The sequence below is a fragment of the Oncorhynchus nerka genome, linkage group LG28 (genome assembly GCF_034236695.1).
Source record: "Oncorhynchus nerka isolate Pitt River linkage group LG28, Oner_Uvic_2.0, whole genome shotgun sequence".
Taxonomy (NCBI): domain Eukaryota; kingdom Metazoa; phylum Chordata; class Actinopteri; order Salmoniformes; family Salmonidae; genus Oncorhynchus; species Oncorhynchus nerka.
Window position 1 is genome coordinate 37,890,738 of NC_088423.1, and position 14,994 is coordinate 37,905,731.

At 40.7% G+C, this 14,994-nt stretch overlaps 1 protein-coding gene across 2 annotated transcripts in view; it reads right to left on the minus strand.

Annotated features, from left to right (window-relative positions):
• Positions 1–14,994, minus strand: part of LOC115113204 (C-terminal-binding protein 2) — a 131,752-nt gene that overhangs the window by 110,675 nt on the left and 6,083 nt on the right. Inside the window, exon 1 of one of the 2 annotated variants that reach the window (XM_065012789.1) lies at positions 12,551–12,653. The exons of the other annotated variant lie outside the window; for it this stretch is intronic. The gene's annotated coding sequence lies outside the window, so the exon portion shown is untranslated. Of the gene's footprint in view, positions 1–12,550; positions 12,654–14,994 lie in introns of those variants that run through there. 2 annotated transcript variants of the gene reach the window in all.

Below are 14,994 nucleotides of genomic sequence, written 5' to 3' on the forward strand. Positions count from 1 at the left end.
AGTTATTTTCGGTCATAAGAGACGGTAGTGGCAACATTATTGACAAAATAAGTTAAAAAAAATAATAAATAAACGGGAAAAAAAAGAAAAAAAATGGTTGGGGACACTTAAAATGTCTCCCTTCTTCTCCCAGGGGCCATTTTTCCTTCAATTGTGTGCCGCCCTATGGGACTCCCAATCACGGCTGGTGATGCCTGTTGCACTGAGATGCAGTGCCTTAGACCGCTGCGTTCATGTGTATTTAACTGTACTAAAAAGGGTGCTAAAATTTTAAATATCGGTATCTTTTTTGGGGCAAGGAAAATATTGGATATCGGTACTGGCCAAAATGTCATATCGGTGCATCACTAATTAATACTTGTAATTCCTTTACCAGTCAATTGTGTGACTTCAAATACCTGTCTACATAGCATCCTGTTCAAACACAGATTGACGTTACATGTGTATAATAGACATCAACCTGACATCAACACATTCAATTATTTGAAGAAAAAAAAGTGTGTTTCATGCATTAAGAAGCCTATCATAACACTATCATAACATTGACCTAAAATATGTCAAAGGATCAGTTTATAACAGATTGTTCACAGCATATGTTGCAATCGCCCTCTTTTCAGACACCAGATGTTCATTTAAGTAGATCCTTACATTCACGACCACCATGTCCAGACATGTTTAGTGTGTTACACGCCTATAAGGTGTGTTGGAAACATCTGCATCTAAATGAAACTACAAATCACCAGTGCCTAAAAGGCACCCAACTACACAAATTCCCAAGTAGAAAATCTGGTGAACAAAGTTTTATTTTAGAGCTGTGCATTACAGCAATCACCCTTCAGTGGATCCAAATTAGTCAAAATACAGTGATCTTAATTTTACGTGAAATAGTGGCACACTGCCACTTGGCCTATTGCCTTCTCTACTTGAGTTTTTACAATACGCATCATGTTCACTCGACTGTGCCTTCACATCCACCTGAGATTAGTTCCAACACAGCGACTCCATGGCTCCCCTTGACGCATAACTCTTAATTTCCACCAATAGGTACACATGCCGCAATGGGATGTCATAAATACAAAATCTCTGGTTAGCAGTGATAAATCAAACACTCTGATATTAGCTGCCATGTGCATTGTGATTCTGCATGTGATGCGTCTGCCGGGAGGGGCAAAACACTCCTTTTGTATCCGAATACATAAATGCCAGGGATAAGTGAGCAAAAGTTCAACCCCCAACAGCGAGGATGGATAGAGGTAGGGAGGGGTGAAAGAGAGAGTATGGGAGAAGGAGACTGTACACTGTTTAGCACACATTTTCTAAGAATAACAGTAGGAATATGTAGGTTAAAGAAAGGCAGACACTTCAATGAAAAGTCCAATTTAGTCATATCAAAACATTCCAATACCACGGGTCCCCAATTACATTCATCATGGGCCGATTTTTCCTTGAGCGGATGTTTGGGGGGGCCAGAACTTAGTTATAAATAATTTGTACACTGCAAATTGAACGCTAAAATTTCAAACAGATATAGCATTTGACAAAAACAGAATAATTTCAAACCTGGATTAAATTGGGATACAATCACATATGCCTCTCTATTTATGAGAGCAAATACTTGGGAACAGATTTCCTAAATTAAAATAACTTTGAGATGATTTCGTGGTGATTTTACAGTCTTATGTCCAACACCAAAAACACACTATATATACAATGCCTTCAGAAAGTTTTCACAGCCCTGGACTTAAATTTAAAATGGATACAATTTTGATTTGCCATCACTGGCCCACACACAATACTCCATATCAAAAATGGAATTATGTGTTTCGAAAATGTTACAAATGAATTACAAATGGAAAACTCAAATGTCTTGAGGCATTAAGTATTCAACCCCTTTGTTAGGAAAGCCTAAATAACTTCAGGAGTAAACATTTGCTTAAAAAGTCACCTAATAAGTTGCAGGGACTCTGTGTGCAATAATAGTGTTAAACATGAATTTTGACTACCTCATCTCTGTACCCCACACATACAATTATATTTAAGGTCCCGCAGTTGAGCAGTGAATTTCAAACACAGATTCAACCACAAAAATCAAGGATGTTTTCCAATGCTCGTAACGAAGGGCACCTACTGGTAAATGGGTCAAAATAAAAAAGAGCAGACATTGAATAAAATATCCCTTTGAGCAAGTTACTAATTACTAGGATTGGGCGGTATTGTCACGACTTCCACCGAAGGGGGTTCCTCTCCCTGTTCGGGCGGTGTTTGGCGTCGCCGCCCTACTAGCCATCACCGATCCACTTTCCGTTTGTTTTGTCTTTGGTTCTTTCACACCTGGTTTCATTTGCTTTCATTTCTGTGTTTATAATTACCCCTGTTGCCTCCTTAGCTTTGTGCGGGATTATTAGTTTCATGTTGCTCGTTGAGGTTGTGCCTCAGTTATTTTCACGTATATACCGATTGTGCATAGGTTTAAGGAGCTTTGTTTTTTCCTCCTTTCGTGAGTAACTGTGTTCCCTTTTGTCGTGGGCATTTATTTGGTATTGTACCTGACCCGTTTTTGTTGTGGACTTGTCTATTAAAAGACGCTACTTGGACATCTCTGCTCTCCTGCGCTTGACTCCTTCACCTACCTCCTAATACAATAACGCAACAGGTATCCAGATGTTCATATAGTCATATCATCCTTCTCTCATACCGGGATTTACGGTATTACCGGGTTAGTATACAAGTGGGCGCCCCAAAAAAATTAAAAGCCCATTGGGCATCTATTACCAGAATGCTAACAAAATTTGCACAAGTAATAACAAATTTGCATGGAAACTGCTAGCTAAATATACAACCGAGATGCAAACAAAAATAAACTAATTGCAAAGACAGGCAATCCAGCTCATTAAGTTACACACATACAGTATATCACAAAAGTGAGTACACCCCTCACATTTTTGTAAATATTTGAGTATATCTTTTCATGTGACAACACTGAAGAAATGACATTTTGCTACAATGTAAAGTAGTGAGTGTACAGCTTGTATAACAGTGTAAATTTGCTGTCCCGTCTTAATAACTCAACACACCGCTAGCAACCGCTGGCAACAAAAGTGAGTACACCCCTAAGTGAAAATGTCCAAATTGGGCCCAAAGTGTCAATATTTTGTGTGGCCACCATCATTTTCCAGCACTACCTTAACCCTCTTGGGCATGGAGTTCACCAGAGCTTCACAGGTTGCCACTAGTCATCTTCCACTCCTCTATGACGACATCACGGAGCTGGTGGATGTTAGAGACCTTGCACTCCTCCACCTTCCGTTTGAGGATGCCCCACAGATGCTCAATAGGGTTTAGTTCTGGAGACATGCTTGGCCAGTCCATCACCTTTACCCTCAGATTCTTTAGCAAGGCAGTGGTGTGTTTGGGGTCGTTATCATGTTGGAATAATGCCCTGCGGCCCAGTCTCCGAAGGAAGGGGATCATGCTCTGCTTCAGTATGTCACATTACATGTTGGCATTCATGGTTCCCTCAATGAACTGTAGTTCCCCAGTGCCTGCAGCACTCATGCAGCCCCAGACCATGACACTCCCACCACCATGCTTGACTGTAGGCAAGACACACTTGTCTTTGTACTCCTCACCTGGTTGCCGCCACACACGCTTGACACCATCTGAACCAAATAAGTTTATCTTGGTCTCATCAGACCACAGGACATGGTTCAGGTAATCCATGTCCTTAGTCTGATTGTCTTCAGCAAACTTTGCGGGCTTTCTTGTGCATCATCTTTAGAAGAGGCTTCCTTCTGGGACGACAGCCATGCAGACCAATTTTATGCAGTGTACGGCGTATGGTCTGAGCGCTGACAGGCTGACCCCCCACCCCTTCAACCTCTACAGCAATGCTGGCAGCACACATACGTCTATTTCCCAAAGACAACCTCTGGATATGACGCTGAGCAGGTGCACTCAACTTCTTTGGTCGACCATGGCGAGACCTATTCTGAGTGGAACCTGTCCAGTTAAACCACTGTATGGTCTTGGCCACCGTGCTGCAGCTCAGTTTCAGGCTCTTGGCAATGTTCTTATAGCCCAGGCCATCTTTATGTAGAGCAACAATTTTTTTTTTTTCAAATCCTCAGAGAGTTCTTTGCCATGAGGTGCCATGTTGAACTTCCAGTGACCAGTCAGTATGAGGGAGTGTGAGAGCGATGACACCAAATTTAACACACTTGCTCCCCATTCACACCTGAGACCTTGTAACACTAACGCGTCACATGACACCGGGGAGGGGAAAATGGCTAATTGGGCCCAATTTGGACATTTTCACTTAGGGGTGTACTCACTTTTGTTGCCAGCGGTTTAGTCATTAATGGCTGTGTGAGGAGTTATTTTGAGGGGACAGCAAATGTACACTGTTATACAAGCTGTACACTCACTACTTTACATTGTAGCAACGTGTAATTTCTTCAGTGTTGTCACATGAAAAGATATACTCAAATATTTACAAAAATGTGAGGGGTGTACTCACTTTTATGATATACTGTATATAGGTAGGTACTACCGAATGTAATTTGTGTTGAGTTTGGACATTTACAAGCGAATGTGAACAATGTGTGCAAATGAACAAAGTTTTGACGCATGCAGTACTGGCTCTCCAGGAGCACACTGTGTCTGTGTGGATTCTGGAGCCGCTAGGGCAACAGGCCTGCCTGGCCTGATTGGAGAAGAGGGGGGAGGAGCAGACGGGTGAGAACGGAGAGGAGAAAAGAACACAAAGAAATCAAGATAACAGTGGCAGCTGTACAAATAACTAATCCAAAAGGGTTTTGCCTTCTCAAACACAGCAGAAAGCTACACAATATATAAAACGCAACATGCAACAATTTCAAAGATCACAGTTCATATAATGAAATCACTCAATGAAAATAAATTCATTAGGCCCTAATCTATGGATTTTACATGACTGGGAATACAGATTGGTCACAGATATGACTTCATCTCAGGCCTAAAAACACCTGTGACAATACGTCTGCCAAACACCGGCTTCGAGGACATTATTACTTAACCTCTCTTGGGTAGGTGGCAGTATTTTCACGTCTGGATGAAAAGTGTGCCCAACGTAAACTGCCTGTTACTCAGGCCCAGAAGCTAGGATATGCATATAATTGGTAGATTTGGATAGAAAACACTAAAGTGTCTAAAACTGTTAAAATAATGTCTGTGATATGGCAGGCGAAACTCCGAGGACAAACCATCACTAATTATTTTTATTTTCAGCCTACCACTATTTTCAATGGCTGTCACTTTTATTATAAGGCAAAGTCCTCCCAGTTTGCAGTTCCTAGGGCTTCCACTAGATGTCAGTCTTTAGAAAGAGTTTCAGGTTGGTTTTTGGAAAAATGAGCCAGAAATTGTAGTTTTTCTAGGTGGCTCCCATTTTGGCTGTAGTGTTTCCAAGCGCGTGAATGAGAGCGCGTTCTTTGGTATTTTTCTCCGGTAAAGACAATAAAGATTCTACGTCTTAAATTGTATTGGGGTACCTAAGATTTTATAATAAACGTTGTTTGACTTGTTTGGAAAAGTTTATTAGTAACGTTTGGGATTAATTTTGTTTGCATTTTGATGGAGTGAAACTGGGTGGATTATTGACTGAAGCGTGCCAGCTAAACTGAATTTTTATGGATATAAAGAAGGACATTATCGAACAAAAGGACCATTTGTGATGTAACTGGGACATTTTGGAGTGCCAACAGAAGAAGATCAAAGGTAAGGCATTTTTTATATCACTATTTCTGACTTGCGTGTCGCACCTGCCTGGTTGAAATATGTTTTTTATGGTTTTGTATGCGGGGCGCTGTCCTCAGATAATCGCATGGTGTGCTTTCGCCATAAAGCCTTTTTGAAACACAGTGGCGGTATTAACCTGTTGCTTCTACTCGGGACGCTTGCGTCCCAACTAGAGCTCTGGAAATGCAAATGCGCTACGCTAAATGCTAATAGTATTAGTTAAAACTCAAAAGTTCATTAAAATACACATGCAGGGTATCGAATTAAAGCTACACTCGTTGTGAATCCAGGCAACAAGTCAGATTTTTGAAATGCTTTTCGGCGAAAGCATGAGAAGCTATTATCTGATAGCATGCAACACCCCAAAAGACCCACAGGGGACGTAAACAAAATAATTAGCATTTCGGCGTTACACAAACCGCACAATAAAATAGAAAACATTCATTACCTTTCACCATCTTCTTTGTTGGCACTCCTAGATGTCCCATAAACACTATTTGGGTCTTTATTTCGATTAAATCGGTCCATATAAAGCCTAGATATCGTTATATGTAGACTGTGTGATAAACGAAAAAAACATTGTTTCAAACGTAACGTCATTTTTAAAATTCAAAAAGTCGACGATAAACTTTCACAAAACACTTCGAAATACGTTTGTAATGCAACTTTAGGTATTAGTAAACGTTAATAGCGATAAAATTCATCAGGAGGCGATGTAAAGATCATTAGCTGTCCGTCTGGAAAAATGTCCGGCTAGAAACTCAACGAAAATATCCGGTCCTAGACCGGATTAGATACGGTGTCCTGTATGTGTTTGACCAAGAAAAAACTCGAAGGGAAATGACAAGACTCTAGACACCCTGTGGAAGCTGTAGGTACTGCAACCTCAGTCAATTAATTGTGGTTCACGTTTATCAATGGGTTCAAGTAGCGCATGGATATATTTTCCCCATTTTCAGTGATCAGTTTTTCCTGTGCTTTTCGATGTAAATGCCGTTCTGGTAAAGCCACAGCAATGATTTAACCAGTTTTTTAAACGTCTGAGTGTTTTCTATCCACACAGACTAAGCAAATGCATATACTATATTCCTGGCATGAGTAGCAGGGCTCTGAAATGTTGCGCGATTTTTAACAGAATGTTCAAAAAAGTAGAGGGTCGACTGAAGAGGTTAACAAGAAGTTAAGCTTTATTTTGATGTATTACACATGTGATTTTATGAAAGTTAAATATTTATAATTCTGTAGTTTGAATTTCGCGCCCTGCAATTTCACCGGATGTTGGCCAGGTGGGACGCTGCCCATAAGAAGTTAAACAAGTGACTGGCTCAACTGTGCTGGGGAACTAAGTAAACTTCAAAATGTAAAATGATGTGACAGGTGAAATAGGAACACGATCTGCTTTATCGCCTAACGCATTGCACATGTTGACTGCAGGTATTTACTTAAAATGCTACAAATAAGTAAATGTATAAATTAAACTTTTTATAAACTTTATTTATATTAAATAGTTTCAACAGTATTGACGGTACTGAAAAACCATCCCGTGGCTATTTCCAAATACCCCGGTATACGGTATACCGCCCAAGCCTACTGATTACACTTTGAAGGTTGTCCAAAGATATCTCTTGTAAACCAAGCGTTTACGTATGTCCCCATTTCCAGTAAAACATCATCAAAACCTATTTCTTTCACTTACTTGCTGTGCAGTTTCGTTGTTCATTTGTTTAATTCTCAACCAGGATGTCTGTTGAACGCTGTTTGGGTTTATGAACGTCAAAAAAGATACGTCAAATAAGACGAGTTGACGTGTCAAATAAGCTTGTTGACCAATCAGGACCTGAATATGACTGACATCACATAATTTAACGCATTCATAAAAATGTTTACTTAGTTATTACACATTGATTACACTATCACTCGTATTTCATAAAAGTCACAGCGATTCATCGATACATATGCCATGATGCTGGTAAAGTTGTCTAGCACACCTACAGTGCTGGTCATAAAAAAAGCTAGCTAGCTCATGGATGTAAACAATGTTCTTCCCAAAAACATAGCAAAACAACATAATCTGTTTCAGTAGCTATAGTTAGCTAGCTAACAATATAGCTAGGTGTCATCATCTAAAATAACCCTAATTTATAAGACAGTTCTTATTTGATTAATGGCCGTCTATGTCTATGTGAAGCTAGCCACAATAAGGATTAGAGATTAGCCACAATGGTGGACTTCGTCGTCAGCCATTAAATAAAAGTATGTCAATGGCAGGAGATGCAAATGCATAGAAATAGTCAAAGGATGCCATAATTGAATAGATCATGCTAAACGGGGTTGGAATGTTATATAAAATCAACAAAAGACTATGTTAATTTGACAAAAATCTGTTTAAATCCCACTATATGTACTATACTTTAGAATTGCATTGGGGCATACTTAGTAGGACGTTGGGAAAAATATAGCTTGGAAATTGAGTAGACTGATACGCAATTTCATTGATCCCCTATCCTTAGGTAAAGCTGTACAGTGCAATATGAAAGTCAATTCACACAATTGGCTGACTGGGGAGGACATTTCATACAGTCACAGTCCCACGATAAGAGCTACAAAGCTAATATTTGCCTAAACTCTTCACAGTTGTGTTCTGTGGGTGTCACCAAGTAGACTGATACCCCATTTCATTGCTTCACATTCCAACCGTGTTTAACATTATCTAGTCTAAATATGCATCACTGTCAAATAGGTACTTTTATTTTGAAGGCACCCCCACAAATGCCACTATTGTGCCTAATCCTAGCTTCACAACACATAACCCGGTCAGGTCAAGCCTCACTAGCCAGATGAAGCTAACTGGCTGCTTATAATATTAGCTTTGGGCAACAGGGTTAAGTAGCTGGCCAACTATTTATTTTCATGAAATGAAGTTCAATTTCAGTAGGCGAACAACAAGTGGCAACCTAGCTAATACTTACTCACAAGGATTCCTAAATCATTCCTAAGAATAGTGAAAATGACTGCAGTTTCTACTGGTTTCTTGCTGGTTGTATTGGTGCAAGCTAGGTACCAAGCTAGAGCAAGCAAGCTACCCCAGAGGTTGCGTTAGAACAAATAATGCTTTATTACCAACATGGTATTGTAAATATGTTGTTCTTGGCCAGTGTTTGCAGACTTTTTTGTACAGATTTGACAGTGCTACTGATAGTAGTGGTGATGCTTGGCTTGCACTGGCAAATTCAGAACACACAACATTCTATAATAGAACTGTGTTATTTGACGTGTCAAATTAAAAGTTTATTCAACACGTCAAATATTGTTATTTGATGTGCATCTTTTTTGACATGCAAAGCTCCAAATGGCGTTCCATAGTATGTCATGAAGCTAATAACAGTGAAGCAATTGCTGTGTAACTCCGGTAGGGTAACATCTGGTAAGATTGTGCCGGAAAAGGCAGGCGTTTTACCCCCAGCCGATTGTGTTTTTTTGTAACTTGTTTTTTTCTTTAAACTTATTTTGTACCAAAAATGTTGCCGCTACCGTCTCTTATGACCGAAAATAACTTCTAGACATCAGGAGTATAATTACTCAGCACGGACTAGCAGAATCGTTTTTTTCCCTTTCATGAATCTGACGAGCCCGACGCGAAGGATATATTGCTTCCTCGGGAACAGGCCCCGATCCCCGTGATCTGCGTAATGGGAATTCTGAGAATTCGTAGGCGATCGAATAAATCCCCAATTCCCCTCCATTCTGCTAGCAAATGTTTAATCTTTGGAGAATAAAATCACAGAGTTATTGGGAAGATTAAACTACCAACGGGACATTAAAAGCTGTAACATTTGATGCTTCACGGAGTCGTGGCTGAACGACGACAATATCAACATAGAGCTGGCTGGTTATATGATGTCCCAGCAGGATGGAACAGAGGCGTCTGGTAAGACAAGGGGCGACGGTCTATGTATTTTTGTAAACAACAGCTGGTGCACGATATCTCAGGAAGTCTCGAGCTATTGCTCGTCTGAGGTAGAGTATCTCATGATAAGCTGTAGACCACACTACCTACTAAGAGAGTTCTCAACTGTATTCTTTGTAGCTGTTTACACACCCCCACAGTCAGAGGCTGGCACTAAGACAGCATTGAATGAGCTGTATTCCGCAAAAAGCAAACAAGAAAACGCTCATCCAGAGGCGGCGCTCCCAGTAGCCAGGGTCTTTAATGCAGGGAAACTTAAATCAGTTTGACCAAATTTCTATCAACATGTTAAATATGCAACCAGAGGGGGAAAAAAAAACTCTTGGACCACCTTTACTCCACACACAGAGACACATACAAAGCTCTCCATTTGTCAAATCTGACAATAATTCTATCCTCCTGATTCTTGTTTACAAGCGAAAATTAAAAGCAAGACGCACCAGTGACTAGGTCAATAAAAAAGTGGTCAGAGGAGGCAAACACTAAGCTACAGGACTGTTTTGCTAGCACAGACTGGAATATGTTCCGGGATACACCACATCAGTCATTGGCTTCATCAATAAGTGCATCAATGATGTCTTCCCCACAGTGACCTTACGTACATACTAGGTCGACCGATTAATCGGAATGGCCGATTAATTCGGGCCGATTTCAAGCTTATTTTTGGGCACCGATTTGGCCTATTTTTTTTTACACCTTTATTTAATCTTTATTTAACTAGGCAAGTCAGTTAAGAACACATTCTTATTTTCAATGACGGCCTAGGAATGGTGGGTTAACTGCCTCATTCAGGGGCAGAACGACAGATTTTTACCTTGTCAGCTCGGGGGATTCAATCTTGCAGTCCAACGCTGTAACCACCTGCCTCTCATTGCACTCCACAAGGAGACTGCCTGTTACGCGAATGCAGTAAGCCAAGGTAAGTTGCTAGCTAGCATTAAACTTTTTTTTTAAAAATGTTTATCAATCAATCATAATCACTAGTTAATCTAGCGTGTCCTGCGTTGCATATAATCGATGCGGTGCGTATCGTATTTAGCTAAAAGAAATCCAGGATAGCAGGCAATATTAACCAGGTGAAATTGTGTCACTTCTCTTGCATTAATTGCACGCAGTCAGTGTTTGGGCTGCCTAATTTGCCAGAATTGTAGGTAATTATGACATAACATTGCACAACCTTCAATGTAACAGGAATATTTAGACTTAGACCACCCATTAGATAAAAGAACGAAAGAATAAACGTCTTGTTTTCGAGATGATAGTTTCCGGATTCGACCATATTAATGACCTAAGGCTCGTATTTCTGTGTGTTATCATGTTATAATTAAGTCTATGATTTGATAGAGCAGTCTGACTGAGCGATGGTAGCCACCAGCAGGCTCGTAAGCATTTATTCAAGAAGCACTTTCGTGCGTTTGCTAGCAGCTGTTTATGACTTCAAGCCTATCAACTTCCGAGATTAGGCTGGTGTAACCGATGTGAAATGGCTAGCTAGTTAGCGGGGTGCGCGCTAATAGCGTTTCAAACGTCACTCGCTCTGAGACTTGGAGAAGTTGTTCCCCTTTTGTGGAGTGATGGGTAACGCTGCTTCAAGGGTGGCTGTTGTCGTTGTGTTCCTGGTTCGAGCCCAGGTCGGAGCGAGGAGAGGGACGGAAGCTATACTGTTACACTGGCAATACTAAAGTGCCTATAAGAACATCCAATTGTCAAAGGTTAATGACATACAAATGGTATAGAGAGAAATGGTCATATAATAACTACAACTTCTTAACTGGGAATATTGAAGACTCATGTTAAAAGGAACCACCAGCTTTCATATGTTCTCATGTTCTGAGCAAGGAACTTAAATGTTAGCTTTTTTACATGGCACATATTTGACTTTTACTTTCTTTTCCAACACTTTGTTTTTGCATTATTTAAACCAAATTGAACATGTTTCATTATTTATTTGAGGCCAAATTGATTTTATTGATGTATTATATTGAGTTAAAATAAGTGTTAATTCAGTATTGTTGTAATTGTCATTATAACAAAACAAAAAAATAATAATAAATCGGTATCGGATTTTTTTTGGCCCAATAATCGGTATCGGCGTTGAAAAATCATAATCGGTCGACCAACCAGAAGCCATGGATTACAGTCAGCATCCACACTGAGCTAAAGGCTAGGGTTGACACTTTCAAGGATTGGGAAACTAACCTGGAAGCTTATAAGAAATGATGCTATGCCCTCCAATGAACCATCAAACAGGCAAAGCATCAATACAGGACTAACATCGAATCGTACTACACCGGCTCTGACGCTTGTCGGATGTGGCAGGGCTTGCAAAACATTACAGAGTACAAAGGGAAGCACAGACAAGAGCTGCCCAGTGACACGAGCCTACCAGACGAGCTAAACTACTTCTATGCTCGATTCGAGGCAAGTAACACTGAAACATGCATGGGAGCACCAGTTGTTCTGGAAGAATGTGTGATCAAGCTCTCCGCAGCCAATGTGAGTAAGAGCTTTTAACTTCTTGAGTCGAGCAATCCCGTATCCGGGAGCGTAATCATAGCCTCAAGCTCATTAGCATAACGCAACGTTAACTATTCATGAAAATCGCAAATGAAATGAAATAAATATATTGGCTCACAAGCTTAGCCTTTTGTTAACAACACTCATCTCAGATTTTCAAAATATGCTTTTCAACCATAGCTACACAAGCATTTGTGTAAGAGTATTGATAGCTAGCATAGCATTAAGCCTAGCATTCAGCAGGCAACATTTTCACAAAAACAAGAAAAGCATTCAAATAAAATCATTTACCTTTGAAGAACTTCGGATGTTTTCAATGAGGAGACTCTCAGATAGCAAATGTTCAGTTTTTCCAAAAATATTATTTGTGTAGGAGAAATTGCTCCGTTTTGTTCATCACGTTTGGCTAAGAAAAAAACCTGAAAATTCAGTCATTACAACGCCAAACTTTTTTCCAAATTAACTCCATAATATCGACAGAAACATGGCAAACGTTGTTTAGAATCAATCCTCAATGTGTTTTCGCATATCTATTCGATGATAAGTCATTCGTGGCAGTTGGGTTTCTCCTCTGAAGCAAATGGAAAAATGCACGCAGCTGGAGATTACGCAATAATTGCAACGGAGGACACCAAGCGAGAACCTGGTAAATGTAGTCTCTTATGGTCAATCGTCCAATGATATGCCTACAAATACGTCACAATGCTGCGGACACCTTGGGGAAACGACAGAAAGTGTAGGCTCATTCCTTGCGCATTCACAGCCATATAAGGAGACATTGGAACACAGCGCCTTCCTTCAAAATCTGGGGCATTTCCTGCATGAAATTTAATCTTGGTTTCGCCTGTAGCATCAGTTCTGTGGCGCTCACAGATAATATCTTTGCAGTTTTGGAAACGTCAGAGTGTTTTCTTTCCAAAGCTGTCAATTATATGCATAGTCGAGCATCTTTTCGTGACAAAATACCTTGTTTAAAACGGGAACGTTTTTATCCAAAAATTAAAAGAGCGCCCCCTATATCAAAGAAGTTAACAGGTCAACATTCACAAGGCCAAGGGCCAGACGGATTACCAGAACGTGTACTGCGAGCATGCGCTGACCAACTGGCAAGTGTCTTCACTGACATTTTCAACCTCTCCCCGTCAGAGTCTGTAACACCAACATGTTTCAAACAGACCACCATAGTGCCTGTGCCTAAGAACACTAAGGTGAACTGCCTAAATGACTACCGACCCATAGCACTCACGTCTGTAGACATGAAATGCTTTGAAAGGCTGGTCATTAACACCATTATCCCAGAAACCCACTATTTGCATACCGCCCCAACTGATCCAGGGATGATTAAATCTCTATTGCACTTCATACCTGGACAAAATGAACACCTATGTGAGAATGCTATTCATTGACTACAGCTCAGCGTTCAACACCATAGTGCCCTCAAAGCTCATCAATAAGCTAAGGACACAGGCACTAAACACCTCCCTCTGCAACAGGACCCTGGACCTCCTGAAGGGCCGTCCCAAGGTGGTATGGGTAGGTAACACATCCGCCACACTGATCCTCAACACAGGGGCCCCTCAGGGGTGCATGCTCAGTCCCCTCCTCTACTCCCTGTTCACTCATGACTGCATGGCCAGGCATGACTCCAACAGCATCATTAAATTTGCCGGTGACATAACAGTGGTAGGACTGATCACCGACAACGACGAGACAGCCTATAGGGCGGTCAGAGACCTGACCGTGTGGTGTCAGGACAACAACCTCTCCCTAAACATGATCAAGACAAAGGAGAGGATTGTGGACTACAGGAAAAAGAGAACCGAGCATGCCCCCAAACTCAACGACGGGGAGAAGGTTGAGAGCTTCACGGGGAGCAGGTTGAGAGCTTCAAGTTCCTTGGTGTCCACATCACCAACAAACTAACATTGTCCAAGCACACCAAGACAGTCGTGAAGAGGGCACGATAACACCTATTCCTCCTCAGGAGACTGAAAAGATTTGTCATGGGTCCTGAGATCCTCAAAATGTTAAACAGCTGCACCATTGAGAGAGGTTCTCACTCTCTGTAGTCATCTATGCATATTCACTCTAATAACTCTACCATCATGTACATTCTAACCGGTGCACCCACACATTGAATCGGTACCCCCGCTTATAGTCTCGCAATTATCATTTTACTGTTGCTCTTTAGTTACTTTTATCTCTAATTCTTATCTGGATTTTTTTTTAACTGCATGGTTGGTTAGAGGCTCTTCAGTAAGTATTTCACTGTAAGGTAAAACCACCGGTACACACTAATATTACCAAGTGCGCTATTGTTCAGATCAAATTTTATTGTATGTTGTAGTCGGCGCATGTGACTAATACAATTTGATTTGAACAATAGCACACCTGGTAACGTTAGTGCGTACCGGTGCTCGACTAGTCGTGAAAGACAACATCACCCTCGACAGACAACGGTTGATTGTCAAGGAAAATTCATTTAATTATTTTGGCATTAATGGATTTCGCCTGAGTTGTCTCGCTGAAATGTTCTTACTCTTTCAAATGACTGCTCGATTTGTGACTGCTCGATCCACACAGCAGACATTGTGGGCTAGGTTAGGAATGCTGTTGCAGGTGTAGCGACAAATTTTACGTGGAGTCATTACGTCACGAACCTACGTTATATACATTTGAAGTCGGAAGTTAACATACACCTGAGCCAAATACATTTAAACTCAGTTTTTCCAAAA